The 15991-nt window shown below is 45.8% G+C and overlaps 1 protein-coding gene across 19 annotated transcripts in view; it reads right to left on the reverse strand.

Annotated features, from left to right (window-relative positions):
- The window catches only part of BOC (BOC cell adhesion associated, oncogene regulated), a 78735-nt gene that overhangs the window by 39469 nt on the left and 23275 nt on the right, over positions 1–15991 (reverse strand). Inside the window, exon 1 of one of the 19 annotated variants that reach the window (XM_086406092.1) lies at positions 15287–15410. The exons of 17 other annotated variants lie outside the window; for them this stretch is intronic. The gene's annotated coding sequence lies outside the window, so the exon portion shown is untranslated. Of the gene's footprint in view, positions 1–15274; positions 15411–15991 lie in introns of those variants that run through there. One more of the 19 variants, XM_086406083.1, reaches the window with a different exon arrangement.

Here is a 15991-nt window from a genome sequence, read left to right on the forward strand (position 1 = left end):
AAAAAAAAAAAAAAATCACATATCATCCAAAGCCCCTGTTCTTCTCTCTGCCCCTGGTGCTGAAATTCTAGTGTTCTCCATTTCCACAAAGTCTGTACTCCTGACACTGTGTTGCATCTCCACCCAGAACATGTCTCTGGGGTCCAGATTGCACTGCTCCTCCAGCCACTGGATGACAGATCTCAGCTTGCCTGCTGAGAATTTTAATTCCTTCTCCTCTTCCACAATATTACTTTTCATGCCTCATTTAGGCTACGGTGTTTAAAGGATTCATCAAAATCACAGAGAGGCAAATGTGTGCACACTTCTGTCACAGCCTAAACCACGGTCTTGTGTCTGTGCTTTTCACTGCTCTATAAAGAGCATGAGACCAACGTGGCAGGTGTGCCAACCTCCTATCAGGCAGGGAGACTTCAGAGTTTCAGGTCCCCGGAGGCAGCGTCACAATGACCTAGGCAGTGGATGCATCTTCCTGAAGCACGCACACGTGGCAGTTTTCATAATTATTTCCAGGAGGGTGACTTAGATTTAAAGTGCTAACTCTTTTGGACCAGTTATCTAACCAGCAACTCTTTCCAAAACTTACAGTCAACCATGAAAACTCAGAGAGGGGTTAAGCTGCCCAACTGAGAGCTGTGTCAGCTCTGCAGTCTCTCGAGTTCTGGCTACCTGCATGGGCTGGTGTCAGAGCTCGTCTTGGGCCTCTCAACCCCCATGGCTCCTCACACATGGGCTGAAGGGTGGGCTTGAGGCTCTTGCTCTGTGCTAGGAAGTACTTAAGATCTGCCTAAACCTTTCCCTTCTCCACGTTCCTCTGGCTCTTCAGCTTGTCACCTGGCTGCTGAGTGAACAGGGCTACATAGCTCTGCCCAACAAGCACCCCTCCAAACCAGATCTTGAACCCAGCTCTACACTGGGGTTTGCAATGTTTTCTAGGAAAGAGGCCTTTCCCCTTGAGTTTTAATCCTTCCCTTTGCCTCATATCCTTGACATCAGAGGACCGCCCAAGTCTCCTCCACTGTTCTGGAAAAGGACAGGAACATTTTCTAAAAGAGGTTTGAAAGAAAACGTTAAACTTTTCCTGACAAGTATTTTTCTTCTAGGTGTAGATAGAGTTTCTGCTCTTTTTCAGACAATCCAATAGATCCATGCTATTAGAACAGTGAAATGAAGGAAAGCTGCTAAGGATGCGAGCATGACTGGGGAAGGCATGCTGGTTACCACTACAGGTACCTGGCTAAGCTCTTTTCATGAGGTATGCTTTTAATCTTCAGAATCACTCTATAAGATGGGGACCATTATCCCCATTTTATAGGCAAGGAAATTGAGTTCCAGAGGGTAAGTAACTAGCCCAAGGTCGTATAACTGTAGGCCTGGAATGAAACCAGGTTGGGCTCATTCCAAAGTTCTGTGCTTTTAACCACAATAGTAGCCTTTTCATGTTTTTTTCCTACCAGCTTTCTGCACCCAGTGGGTGCTTAATGAACTGACTCTGAACAGGATGAGGCAGAGCAATGAGGAATTTTAACAGTGTAAAATTTTAATTTTCAGATTTCTGAATCCCTGTTTAAGGAAAAGTTCATTAATACAGTTACACACAAAAACCAAAAAGCAAGCCTTTGGTGTCCAGATACTAGTTTTAATCACCCAGATCCTAGTTTTAATTTTCTACTTTCCCTTAATGAAATAACATATTTATCTAGAATATGGCATGAGTGACCAGTTACAGGATTTTAGGGAACTTGCTTGCTCATGACCTGCTCTTTCCATGCTCCAAGAAAGAAAGGAGGAATGGAAGGAAGAAGGTAGCAGGGAGGCAGAATGAAGACAAAGTAATAAAGGGCAGGAAGAAGACAAGCCGACAGAGGAGGAGAGGACGGCTGTTTCTTACCCTAGTGCATGGTGGCCACGGAGGTGTTTGGGTTGTAAAGTTGACAGAGGTTTTACTGAGGAAATTCAGCCTAGACCCCCTCCTGCTTAACGAGGACCAGCCAAACAATTCCTGTTACTTCTGCACCCTGCCTGATTTATAAGGTTCAAAATGGAAACAGACCCCAATACTGGTGCCAGCCACACCATCCTGCTTTTAAAAGCAACGAGGAGGAAAGAATGTAGCTGGGGAGGGAGGAGATTGAGGAAGCAGGTGTCAAAGAGGGAGAAAGGAGTTAACTCATGAATCCCCATGACAGGGTTGTAAGCAGGTACCCCTCAATGAGCCCAAAGAGGACCCGTGGGGTCTCCTTCGTGTCAGAGAAACTCTGACAACAGTATGGAGGTGGAGGGGTCCCCCAGCCTATGATGTGTCTTATTCAGCAGCTGGGGAAACTGAGCTACTTCCTGGACCAAGTGACCTAGAGGGCTTGGTTTAGAAAAATAGTTGCAAAAATATAGATTTCTGAGAACTTTTTTTTTAATGATAAAAAAAGGCAAGTGAGGCTTAACTGGAGTACCTAATTGCAGTGCAACTTTGTCCCACTGTGAAATGAACAAGGTAGAATTTCAAAGTTGGGTGAAGGCAACAGTAAGGCCTGTTATTTTTCTTGGCAACGCAAAGTCTGCGTAGATCCTTTTTATTTTCTCTGCATATTTTCAGGAAAAGAGAGCAAGGAAAAAAAATCAGAAGAAGAGCGAAGGGAAAACGAATTCTTGACATGACTTCCTCACTGAGGCCTAGGTACTTTCCATTTTTAAGGGTTATTTGAACACGAAAAATAAAAGAAAATGCATCCAAGAAGCTGAACTGCTGACATACATGTTCCCACTGAAATAATCTCCAAGCAGACGTTTCTGAAACTTTCCAAAAACAACAGCAGCAGAATACACGTCTAAGGTTGAGACCAAGCACGAGAAATTACAGCCTTGGAGTATTTATTTTGTGAGAGAAAATTACAAACAACCGAGAGTCGATCATCAGCTGGAGGAGGCCAGCTCCACCTTCTCCCAAGAGGGCCGGCGGAAGCGAGAGTGAGCCAGGGGCACCCGAGGCCACATGTCACCCCCGGTCAGCCATGCACTGTAGCTCTCGCAGAGAGAAGCCTCCAGCATCTAAAATGCCAAACACCCCCTGTGGGTGTCCCATGACCAGCAAAAGGAGGAGTTGCACAGGAGAGCAGCAGACAGCACAGAGCGTCCTTCTTTGAAAGGCAGCTGTGCTCACCACTCTACCGCCCATGCCGCATGAGAGTCTTTCTTAAAAACACCCTTTCAGGGGCAAGAATGAGATCTGACAATGTTCTTATTCCATTGGCTGATGGGGGCTGGTTAGATGAAAAAAGAAGTATTCTTGACCCCAAGTTACATTTTTTCCGTATGTTCGAAACTCTGTGGAGTTAAGACAGGCCTTTCCCAAGGCAGAGAGTTTTGCCCTGAGAAGGTGATGCTGAGTGCCTGGAGGGTGTGGGCTGGCAGCCCTCGGGCTCAAGAAGGAGGGTGGTCCTGGTGCACAGAGGCGGGCACAGAGGAGTGACATGGGGGAAATCCTGGGCAGAACTGAGCTCTCAGACAGCTGAATGCGTGACTGTAGGCAGATCCAGGAAGAGCATTTAAGAAAGGGCATTTTTTTTTTTCAACATAAAAAGCTTTTACCCACAGATGTAACTAAAGGGAAATATTTTAAATTAGGAGGGACCTGAGGAAATGATAGGACTTCCCAGGTGACGCTAGTGGTAAAGAACCTGCCTGCCAATGCAGGAGACATAAGTGGTTCAATCCCTAGGTTGGGAAGATCCCCTGGAGAAGGACACGGCAACCCACTCCAGTATTCTTGCCTGGAGAATCCCATGGACAGAGGAGCCTGGTGGGCTACAGTCCTTAGGATTGCAAAGAGTTAGACACGACTGAAGCAACTTAGCACACATGCATGCACAAGGAAAAGATAATACCTCAGGAGAACACATAACAGGTATCTGGTGTTCTAAATGAGGAAAGCCAGGTGCAGAGAAGCTGATGGACAGTCTCCCAACTAGGAATAGGGATCCAGGACTGCAAGTCAGGTCTCCCGACGCCTAGTCCAACGCTCTTACTATACTGACAATTGCCTCTCAAAGACTTTATGGGTCACATTAACCAACTGCTTTAAACTGCTTTTAGAACCAAATTTAGAATGTTTTTGAATTTACTTCCTTATGCATAAAAACGTTACCTGGATCATTAGCTACAAGAATAACTGTGTCGTCATTTTCATTCTTTTACCATTTAGATTCCAACCTAGAACAATCTCTTATTGTTCTTCACAAGAATGCCTTCAATAGAATTTTCTGCAATGATGAAAATGTTCTATATTTGTACTGTCCAAACTGCTAGGTAGCCACTGGCACTTGTGGCAATTAAGTACTTAAAGTGTGGCTAATGTTTGCTGTGATAAGTCACTTTAGTCATATCTGACTCTTCGCGACCCCATGGACTGTAGTCTGCCAGGCTCCTCTGTCCATGGGATTCTCCAGGCAAGAATACTGGAGTGGGTTGCCATGCCCTCCTCCAGGGAATCTTCCCCACCCAGGGATCAAAACTCGTGTCTTAAATCTCCTGCATTAGCAGGTGAGTTCTTTACCTGCCAATGTAAGACTAAAGAAATTAATTTTTAATTTTACATTAACCAATAGGTCTAGTGTACATTAGGCAATACAGTTCAAAACTAGTATCTGGAACATCTACCCAGACCACTCTGAGATCACACAGGGAAGAACAACAGTGCTTAGATGGTCCTAAGCATGAGTCATGCTCTAGCCAGCTTCTGATATGTTTCTAGCTTATTCCTTATCCAAAGTTTGTGCATGTGTTTTCTATTTAAAAAAACTATGTGTACTACAATATTATTATAACTACTGAGAAGAAAAAAATATCACCGTGAACTATCCTACAGACCACCATCTATAGGATATGAATTTGAGCCAATTCCAGGAGACAGTGGAGACCAGAGGAGGAGTCTGGCAGGCCACAGTCCATGAGGTCACTGTCAGACATGACTTAGTGACAGAAAACAACAAATGCAAGGTACTGTACTAGAAGATGGATTCTGTCCTGAGAAGCTTGAAATAAAGCTTGGAACATGGGTCAATCAGTGCAAATATCCTTTAACTCCTCATTTCGCAGCCTGCTCTGCAGTTGGCCTAGGGCCACGTGACCATGGGACACGTGCCGGCCATTGATGTGTAAGTGAGCATGTTCTGTGTTACTTCTAGGCCAAGACAGTTAAGAGCTAAAGAACAGGGGGACTGCTTCTCCCTCCTTCCATTGCCAATGGACCACATCCCGTGTTTCAGAAACCATAGCTACGAGATGGAAGAAGACTGCACAGTCTGCAACAGAATAATTCATTGTTGCATAGAACCACTGAAGTTTTGAGATTACTCTCATCTAACAATTTCAGCATTATTTACTCCAAAACCTTAATGGGTCACCAATTTAGTCACAAATGGGAAGTGGCAAATGAGATCAGAGGGAGGAAAGCATTTTCAATTCTAGGCCTTCAGGAAAAGCTTTTCTGGATACTGGGTTTGAAACTGGGCTTTCTGAGATATGCATATGTAAAGAGCTGGAGGGCATGTGGAGGGTGACACTAACCTGGTGGGAAGAGTCTGTTCGGAGGCCGGTGCATCAAGCCGACACTTCTCTTCAACAGTGGTCTCCTAACCTTTCTGATTTTGCTCCCTCATGAGAAAAATGTTCTGGGCAAATATCCCTAATACACACATATTTATTTACAAATAAAATGCACATACTGCCAAACTAAAATTTAAGAGTAGGTAAAAGTGAAACCATATTTTAATGACATGTTAATCATGACTGTCTTATAATATCATTAAGCTAGTACCTTAAGGCAGAAAGCCTATTTAGGATTAGATTTATCATTAATGATATGGATGTAATCTCTTTCAAAGGGACTGCATGAAAGTTAATTTGTTGAGTTCTCATCAGATGTGATTCCAGTACTACTGTTTTTACCTCCTAATGTGACTTGAGAAGGGTCAGCTCTGCTGTTTTCATCCTGTTTGCAAGTGCCTGGATTATCAGCATACTCTTCAACCTAGTTTCTTTGCAGCAATCTCTTCAAGCCACTTGAAGAGATTGTGAGGGTTAATTTAGTTAAAACTAAATAATATAATCTGTAAATCCACTTAACGGAGAACAGGAGAGCTGGGGAGTGAATGATTAATGGACTGAGGTCCCTGTTGTCACGCCTTCCAAGCAATGAGGATCTCTGCCCAATGTATAGACTAAAAGCATGATCATCAATCCTGATACTAAATATCAGAAAAATGGAATGTCTTTCCTATTCCTTCTGTGGACAGAAATAAACCTTTAAAAGAATCTCTACTATTTTCTTCCAGTGCCCTAATGGAATATCTTGCATTTCCCCTTTGGAGTTTGCACCCCACTATGGGGACCATTCTAAAGGAATGGGAAGAAATTGAGATTGGGTCATGCCACAGAAGACTAGGAAGAAGAGATGGAAATTAACATCATAGGCAGAAGGCAACTATGATGGTTCTGAGAAGAGGAGTATATAATCAGACGCATTTTGAGGAGATTAGCTAATCCCAATTCACATCGAACCCAAAATTTTAAACAAGCTGCTAACCAACATGGACAGCGCTTCTTTCTTCTCTGGGAGGTAGATTCCTTTCCCATCCAGGCAAGGGGAAAGGAAGAGTCTGGACACAGTATCTGGGAGGAATCCCCCCTCAGAGAGAAGCTACTTTTGCCTTCAAGTAAAGAGCTCTGGTCTCTTGATTTGCCCACTAGACAATTTAATCCTCTCCCACCTCCACTGTATGAGGAAAAAGTTACTAAGGGATCTCATTTCTTTATCACATATATCTTTTCCTGAAATGGTCTCATTTCCTCAAAGAGTTGTTTTTTTTTTTTTAATCTACTTTTAAAGACAGAAAGACGGAGGGAAAAAACTCTACAAACCTTATTGCCAAAGTGGAAAAAAGAGAGAAAAGGAAAACCACTTCCTTTCTTCCACACTCGCTTCTCACTCCCCCCACCCCTATTCCATATAAATTCAATTTGACAACCCTGCTAATTGGATAAACGCAGCTCCTACACTCCTAGAAGGCCATTCCCTTTTCTTTTTTTTTGTTTTTGGAGGGCTCAAAACAGGGTGATTGTGCTGTTCTTTAACACGAATTCCATCTGCTTTATTTCTCTCTCTCCATTCAGGGCTCCTCTTGAATATTTATGAGGCCTTTCCTCCTCGCCTATCCCTTCCACCCCACCTCTACAGCCTTCCACAACGCCCCTCTCCTCCACTCTGCACCTCCAGCCTCCTCTCCCTTCTCTCAGAGCTGGACAAAAACCTTCCAAATGGCCCCCCCTCCTTGCTTTAGATAAACACAGGCAGTGTCAAGTGTGAGGAGTAGGGGGAGGTGTGGAGGGGGTTCAACTGCCAGTCAAGCCCCCGGCCTTCAATGAGGCCCAGGGGCCTCCCCTAATCTGCTGCATGCTTGCCATATGGGGGCTGTGTTGCCCGGGGAAACACTAACAGGCAGAACGGAGCTTAATAGAGTCCATATTCATTGTAATGCAGTGAGATAGCTCAAGGCACCACTGCCTCTTCGGTCTAGTTTCATTCTTTCTTTCTGTTTTTTCTCCCTTTTTCCTTCTTTCTTTCTTCTTTTTAAAAGGACTGGGTCCCCAGAGAGCTCTAATCTAGAGAGGTCTGAGCTGGCAGAAAGGCAGGAGGGAGGAAGTGAGGTGATGCTGAGATGGGGCCTGGGCTTGGCAGCAAGAGGTAAGGAGTGGGAGCTCCCCGGAGAGCAGAGCAGCATCTGTGCAGGGCCTGGGCACGTGCTGTCGCAGGTGTGTGCAGTCCGTGCCCATGTGGAGAGACAGCGTGGTGGGTGGGCATGGCCCACTGGGGCCTCGGACCACAGACTCTTTCCTGCTTATTCAGCTTTCTATGCCTAGGTACCCACCCCTACCTACTTATCCCCCAGCACCCATCCCAGTCAGTTTAAGGGCATTCAAGTCAACAACACCTACCTCCCTGAGCTATCAAGCCTGTAGTCAATCCCTAGCTCTCCACAGTTGCCTTGAAAAAGTCACAAATTTTGCAATAGGATGAAACAACTTTACAAATAAATCGCTGTAGGGGTTTGTAAAGGAGGACACACCAGCCTGCCAAGCTGGGGTCCACTTTCTCCCCTGGCTGGTCTGGTGCTGCCTGTGGTCTGCCACAGCCAAACTCAGGGCATATGGGGCCTCCAAGTCAATGGAGTGGGTTGTCTAGCAGATGAAGCCTTGTCGTGAGTATATCGGCCAGAAGTGAGACTTCGGGCTCCCCGAGAACAGAGGTGATCTTTCCTCAGGGCTGAGAAGGGAAGGAGGGGAGAGATGGTAAGGAGAGAACAGAGTACATTTCAGCTTCTCAGAAAAAATGAAACTGGTGCCCAAGCTCTGATAGAATTCCTAAAGAATAAAGAATCAGTTTTGTAAGTTGTGAAACATAGGCTTTTGTTCTGTGACCGTGAAAAATCACAAATTTAGAATTAAGATAGAAAATAAAACCAAAGAAAGACTATAAAAACTTTTACAATCTCTCCTACAGTTAAAATTTTAATCCCATGGTCTGGCACACAAGAAGAGCTCAGCGAATGGTGGTTGAAGGAATGAACCATGTACATGCTCCTAGAGTTGTACTAGCCCCAACCAAGAACTTGAAACTCCTAACCCAACTGACAACTACAAGCAGGGTCTGTGGGGGTAACAATGGCTTAAAAAAAAAAGCAAAACGCTGCTGCACCCTTGCTAGGATTGCCCCTGCCAGAGTGATGCTAGCACCTACTGTACGGCCCTTTCGTCACCTGCCTCGCCCAAAGTCCAGCAGGCTAGGCCAGATAAAACTGTTCAAACCAAGGCAGGTGCCAGTGCTTGCTGTGGTTTGTTTTTGTCCTCCAAGCTTGCTCTGTTCTACTCCCCACTAAAATGCCATCAAAAATCTGTGGTTTCTTAAGCTCAACCCCCAGGGCAGGCCGGGCGGCGGGGGTGGTGGTGGGGGGGAGGTGAAATTGGGCAAGACTGTAGGAGAGTATATAAAAGTTCTCATCATGTTTCTTTGCTTTTGATTCCAAGGCCCTGTATCCCAGCAACCCTCCAGGAAATAGTACAGTGGATATTTCCAGAGCCAGGTACATTTTCAATTCCTAGTTCTAAAACCTAAATAGCATTTGGTTTTCTGAAATGCTACCCAGAGGTCAGTCTCAGCATCGTATCCATCTAATCCATCAATTAGGGACCTATGAAGGTCTGAAGACCATGAACCAGAGTAGGTGAACACACACACAACTGCACAGGGCTGACCTGGACCCTGGGCACTTGCGATCCCTGCAGAGCAACCTTCCCCTCCAACTTCTGTTCCTATTGGAACGGAAGACTCCTGTACAGAGTCCTATTCCTGGTTTTTCTGACTCCATACATTGCATGTTACAGACAAGTGTGTGGGAACACCTGGGGTCACCACAAAGGAGCAAGTGGGAACAGCTGGGGTTCCGGTACAGATCAGTGCTGGAGTGCTTGGGGAGTGCAGCAGAGCGGCCACGCTCTCCCCAGCCCTCCCAGCAGTGAACACTTTGGTCAGTAATCTCACCACGACGTGTGTGATGTGGCGAGACCAGAATGGCAGCTCTTCAGGAAAGCAGGGACAGCTTCTCTGGTCCAGACCAATACTTTTCATTTCCCTGCTCAGAGGAACCCCCTGCTTCTTCTCCAAACACAGACTCAAACCCATCTACTCTTCCCCTGTCTTACGTAAAACAATGTAACGATTCACCATCCACTTAGCTACCGGACCTGGGACATATCCTTATCTCCAAGCTCCCCCAACCACTCCCCGATCCCCTACCCCAGTATCTGATTAGTCCTGTGGACTCTAACTCTGGTCGGAGCAACCAGAGAAACACCATGCAAGCCACATACAGTGTTTAAAATTTTCTAGTGGCCACACTGAAAAATCAAGTAGAAATCATTTTATAATGTCTTTTTTAACACAATATATCCAGAATATTATCAACACATAATCAATATAAAATTATTAAGTGTTTATATTTTGTCTTATACCAAGTCTCCTAAATCTAGTGTATGTCTTCTATGTACTACACATACCAGCACAGACTAGCCACCACTCAGGCACTCAGTAGGCACATGTGTTAATGGTTACTGTGCATCAGACAGTGCGTGTTGAGGGCCCTCAAACTGGCTCCCTGATTTTCCTCTGCCCAACTAACAAGCCTCCACATTGTCACCTACCTTCCTTCCAGAACATCAAGCTCAACCAAACAGATGTCATCTTTACATCTTCTAAAGATGACCCGTGAACAACTACCATTCACTGAGCAATCCCTCCTATAGGCCACAATCAATAATTGGCCTGGTTTGATATAATTCTCACAATGGCCCTGTACAGTAGGTGTACAACCAACTTATTTTATAAATGAGGAAATTAAAGCTCAGAGTGATTTAATATTTTGTCCAAGATCACACAGATGGCAAACCAGAGAGTTAAGATTTGAACGAGGTCTGGCTGACTCTTAAAAACTCTTTTCGCTCTACCATACTGATTTAAATAAGTTAAGGTGGAATAACCGATGGACTACTGTGCAGCCATTAAAAGTGATAATTAAATCAAGTAGCAACATGAAAAATGTTTAAAAGATATTAAGGAAAAAAACAGATCTCATTTTGTTAAAAGCATTCAAGCACTTGGGGGAGGGGCCTGGAAGTGAATATGAAACAAAAGCTGATTTCAAAGTTGATTTGAAAATGTGAAGGAATTAGGACTGATTTTTTTCTCCTTTTGAGTTCAGTTAAAAACAAACAAGCAAATGAGCTAATAAGACTCACATCTTAGCTTCCCAAACTTGAAATATGACTAAATAAGGTTCAAACTCCTTCACACAACCTTGCAGGCTCTTTATAACTGGGCTGCAGTCAACCTTCCCCTTGTCTTCCTCCCACAAGTCCTAAACCCTGGGCAAGCTGCTTTTTCACACTTTCCTTCTCCCAGAAACATCTTCTCCCTTCATGATCCTTCAAAACTGACCTCCACGTCACCGTATAATGCCTCCAGTGACTATTTCTCATCCCAGCTTCCACAGCAGTTTGCACACCTCCTGCAACATTTCCATGATGATATGTGGATTTGTCTGTCTGTGATGTGTCTCTTTTCCCAGAATATAAACTTCCCGAAGGCAAGGATGTGTCCAATTCATCTCAGTAACCCTAGCACCTAGAAAAGCCTTGGCACATTAGGGGCTCAGTCAATGTCTGCTGAACCAAAGGGTTTATTCAGATTAGAAATTTGGGATTGAGAAAAAACATTAATCTGACCCATGCACCTATAGAAGGAATGTACAGAGACACGTTTATCAGTGGTGGAACCAAGGGGTTTTTCTACGGGGAAACGACTTTAACGGTGGCCTTTATTTTTCAAACCCAAATGGCCCTTGGATAAGTAGGCAGCCCTTGTGGAAGACCAAGTGCCCCAGCACATGCTCTTGAGGTTTCACTCAAGAGCTTTCTTTATTTTGGGAGAACGAACACCCAACTAAGCCTCAAACTTCAGGCTTCTGAAGCCCCTGAACTGCAAGGAATCTCATCTAGGATGATACTGTGATTGGGTTTCATCTAGCCAGTGTCAACATGGCCTGAGCTTGAGGCCAGTGTGGACGGAGGCAAGCAGAGAGGGAAGGGAGAAGGAGAAAGAAAGCTGTTAAGTGAGAAAGAGGACAAGTTGAGGCCTGAACAGAAAACATGGGGAGGGTAGGAGAGATGAGAGCAGAGCTGTGGGTAAGGCCACTGGATATGCTGAGCACACACTCTGTGCCCAGCCCAGTGCTAGGGTGCACACACATGATCACTGTCACAGCCCAGGGAGTGCTACTGTTCCATTTAGAGATGGGGAGAGAGGTTATGAAAACCCCTCTCGATGCTTTACCACAAAAGGACATTAGGGCTCATCTGAAATTTGTATCATAGACAGAGCTTCTCTACTCAGTGACAACACTGAAACTCTGTAGGATCAGGTACTGGAGAACCTCAGGTTTGGCTGGGAGCTCTGCCACTTCCACCCTTGATAGGGGAGGTGCCTCTGGGTAAATTGCTTAGTATTTTCCACTGAAAGCCACTCACTGCAGGTCTAATTTCCAACAGTGGCATTGCCACCTGGTGGGCTTTGAGATGAATGTCCTTTAAGACTTAAGGACACGTTGCATTTGAACTCCAGACACACGTGCCATGTTCTCTGTGCTCATTGCTCCTCGTAAGCTGTACACAGTGAAGCAACGGCGTGATGTTGCTGCCCTACAACACATGCATCAGAAGTTCAAGAAATATTCTTTGTTGGAAAAAAGCAGTAACACACACATTCTATAGTGTTTCACAGAACCTCACAACAGCCTGATGAGATAGGAGATCCTCAGACGGTACTATAATTCCCAAGTTTGTGGCAAGACAATTCTAGCCTCTCCATCTCCACCCAACACTAGTCAACATTTATATCACTTAAGCTAATAACCTCTCCTGCCATCCCCCTGTTTATGCCCTCTCTCTGCACTTTCTTGATGATGATAATGATGATAATGATGATAATTTCTCTGTGGTGTCTCTACTTGTTCGCAGAGAAAAGGGAAAGATCCCTGTCAGACAGCAGGTCATTTGGGACAAGACTTTATGGAGAAGTGTTTATAGAAAGGAAAACACACCCTCAGCCCCTCTGTGACCCTCCCCTCACTCCCAGCCCCAGAATGGAGCCCACCTCCAACCTCATCAGTTAGCGCACAAAGCCACAACAACCCACCTGCTCTTTTGGCACCTACCTGTTTCTAATCACAGCTTATGGCCCAGGCTATAGCCAAACAAGTAAACAATAAAGTAAAATGGTTAACAGTGACCGGAGCGGAAACAGGAGCATCCGCCTCCAAGGCTTTTGATGTCCATGGCTAATGCAAGATCCAATGTAAAAGGAGTTAATTAGAGCTCCGGGAGACGCACCAACAGTACATAAACCAGTCCCAGACCCGAACAGCACTTAAGGCAGATCTTAACAGCTTAAGTCCTATCTCTTAGGACAAAGGACTTTGGACAAGTGAGCCATGTGTGAACACAAACCTTGCTATCATAAGCCGGCTGGAGAGAAGGAGGCCAGAACACGGATTCTGCTGAAAGGTGCCCACTGAGACAATGGAGCCCTGGGAAGAACAGGATATATTATCCCAGGAAATAACACCTGAGAGCAAGTCTGCAACATACACATAACCACAGAAAAGGCATTTTTCACAAATGATCCAGAAAATAACAGGATTTGGCTCCAAAGAAGAGTAAGACAGACAAGGCTGCTCTGCCTAGTGTTCATGCTGAATGGAGCAGATAAAACAGCTGGCAATGCCAAAGTCACTCCTGACAAGAGGTACAAATCCCAGGGTGGGCTTAGAGCAGGATTCAGGTCAATTCAGCAAAACCACACTAAGCACCCACTAGGTGCCACGCACTGTATGGAAGATGGAGGGGATGGAGAGAAAACCAGGCAGTTTTCCACCCTTAAAGAACTTGGCACCTAGTCAGCGTTCACTTTGACAACATCTTTCTACTTTACTCAATGCAGCAGGGCCTCGAGAAAAGATCAAAGACAGACTGGGTTTTATAAAGTGCAGGCAAAGAACCAGAACTACTATCAGTCACGACAAAAAAATGTGGCACACACTCGAGCACATGCACACACACACATGTGTACACTCAGGCCCAGCACAGCACAGAAGGTCAGTCCTCCAACTTAGTCCTTTTCACAAGTGCTAAAAGAATCCCCCTTTTCATCATCCATGCTCATTCCTAGCATAGTCCTGGGAGATGTCCTGGGAGGAGGACGGAAGAGAGTGTGAGGAAAAGCAGGCACCCAAGGAAACTGGCTTCCCTTCGCCAGGCACGTCCCCAGCATCCACTCTATGTCAGGCAGCAGTTGGGCCAGAAGCTCTCGTCACACTGCATGTATCAGTGTTAATTGTTTACTGGCTACTGGACCAAAGGCTTCAGGGATCAGGAATGTCGGTGATCTTATTACAGGGTGATCTTCAGTGTCTAACACTAGGTATTCAGCAAAGACCTGCTGAGTGAATGAACAACAGCTGGAGACACAAAAGTGAAAGGGTATGGAAGAGAGGAGAGAAAAGTGTAGTCACATAGTCAAGAGGGAACTTTTTCTTAGGACTTTGACTTACTCTGTTAGGCAGCATAATTACCACCAATTCCAACTAAGCGGCCACGTGCAGTCGATTTCTATGCCCCTTTCTCATGATTAGCAACCAAGGCCCCACACCCGTACCTTCCTCAAGACTCAAAACTGGTCTCGGGTTCTGTGACCCAGAGTGATGAGACTCAGGCTGCCACTTCTTGACCTGTGTGCTTCTGTGGCTAATTCAAGCCAAGTGCTGGGCAAAACCAGCCCCAACGCCAACACATGGACACACACTCACACATCAACCCCTAACACACAGACACACGTGCCCCCCCTTAACAAGCTCATGCATACCGGCAGGAAATCTGAAGCATTCAACTGAAAAGCTGAGCCACGGGGCAAAATGGCTGAACTGCTAAGTCAGGGCCTGACGGGATCAGAAGATGCCTCTTTTCAGTTGGCCTCTGACCCAACTGCCCTGTGAAACTGGCAGTGTCTCTCCTAGACTCTCCTGCAAGCAGGAAACCCTGACCCCGACATTCAGGAGGAGGCATTTTGACACGGGACAATAAAATCTCTCACACAAGAATGCTGAAGCAAAAACATCACATTAGCGAATTATCTAGAGTAACAATTGATACGAAGCAGCTTTTCAATAAATGACAGCAACTCATTCAATCTGAGTAACTTCCTTTAGGGTTACTCGAGGAAGGCCTTCCATTAGTCTGGTCCCTGTTGCAGACTCGCTTCTGGTATTTCAACTAAAGAGGTTTAACAACAGGTAAATACCTCAGGGGCCAGACCCTGCCTCCCAGGCTTCGCATGTACCCTGCACTCAGTGCCTCTAGGACAGGCAACACACACACACACACACACGCACGCGCGCGCATGTGCACATGCGCTAACACAGCAAACAACTCCAGCTCTCCAGCTGGTAAGTACGCTTTAGCATCATGACAGTTTACTTTTCTCCTATCTGACCTCATACAAACAGACTTTCTTCACCTCTCTGACCCCCAAATATACACATTCATTCCCTCACCCACCCCCAATCTTCCTCACTTAGAAAGCTCTTTTAAACCACCTAAAACTTCAAATAAATACCAATCTGGAAACCTGAAGCATGCTCCAGTCCAACCGTCTGTCCTTGTCTTCTGCTGGAAGCGTGGGACCCCAACTCCTGTCAGCTCTCCCCAGCGTGTGAAGCCCAGTGGTCTGGGAGCAGGGCTGACACACGCAGAGAAAGCAAACAGATGGCATCATGCCAGCTGGGTCAGGCACCACTATTTATAGCCTAACAAAGTGTGGGGGGAGAGGGATGGGCGACGTGTTGAAGGGGTGGGGAGAGTCTGAGCCGCTCCTCCCGGGCTCACAGCTGTGGAGGATCCCTGCTGCCGCCCCACAGGCCCGGGTGCGCACCATCCTGTGTGACTAATACCAGGCCTGTGCTGGAGCCTCCCAGGGCAGAGTCTACACATTACCAGAGCTTCAGCATCTGTCACATGCTTGGCACCTAGTAGGAGCACACGTTTTGGTAATTAAACGAGCGGATGCGCTTTTTTCTTCCTGCCTACCCCATGAGGCTGCAGTTGGAGGAGCAGGAGGAGGTGGAGGGAAGGCTGGTAAGGAATGCCTAAAATAGCGCTTCTAAAAACCTATCATTGGTTAGAATGGGCTAACAAAGAAAATCAACTTAGGTTTCTTTAGTGCAGGCCTTGTCAGAGCCTTTAATATGCTATTACACATTGTGAGTCATCAAGACGGGGACCGAGGCTGAACTCACTTAACCACAGGCCTGGACTGACTTGACCACAGGCCTGG

The sequence above is a fragment of the Bos grunniens genome, chromosome 1, assembly GCF_055505025.1.
Source record: "Bos grunniens cultivar Pamir isolate PY7600 chromosome 1, Bosgru_T2T1.0, whole genome shotgun sequence".
NCBI classification, from domain to species: domain Eukaryota; kingdom Metazoa; phylum Chordata; class Mammalia; order Artiodactyla; family Bovidae; genus Bos; species Bos grunniens.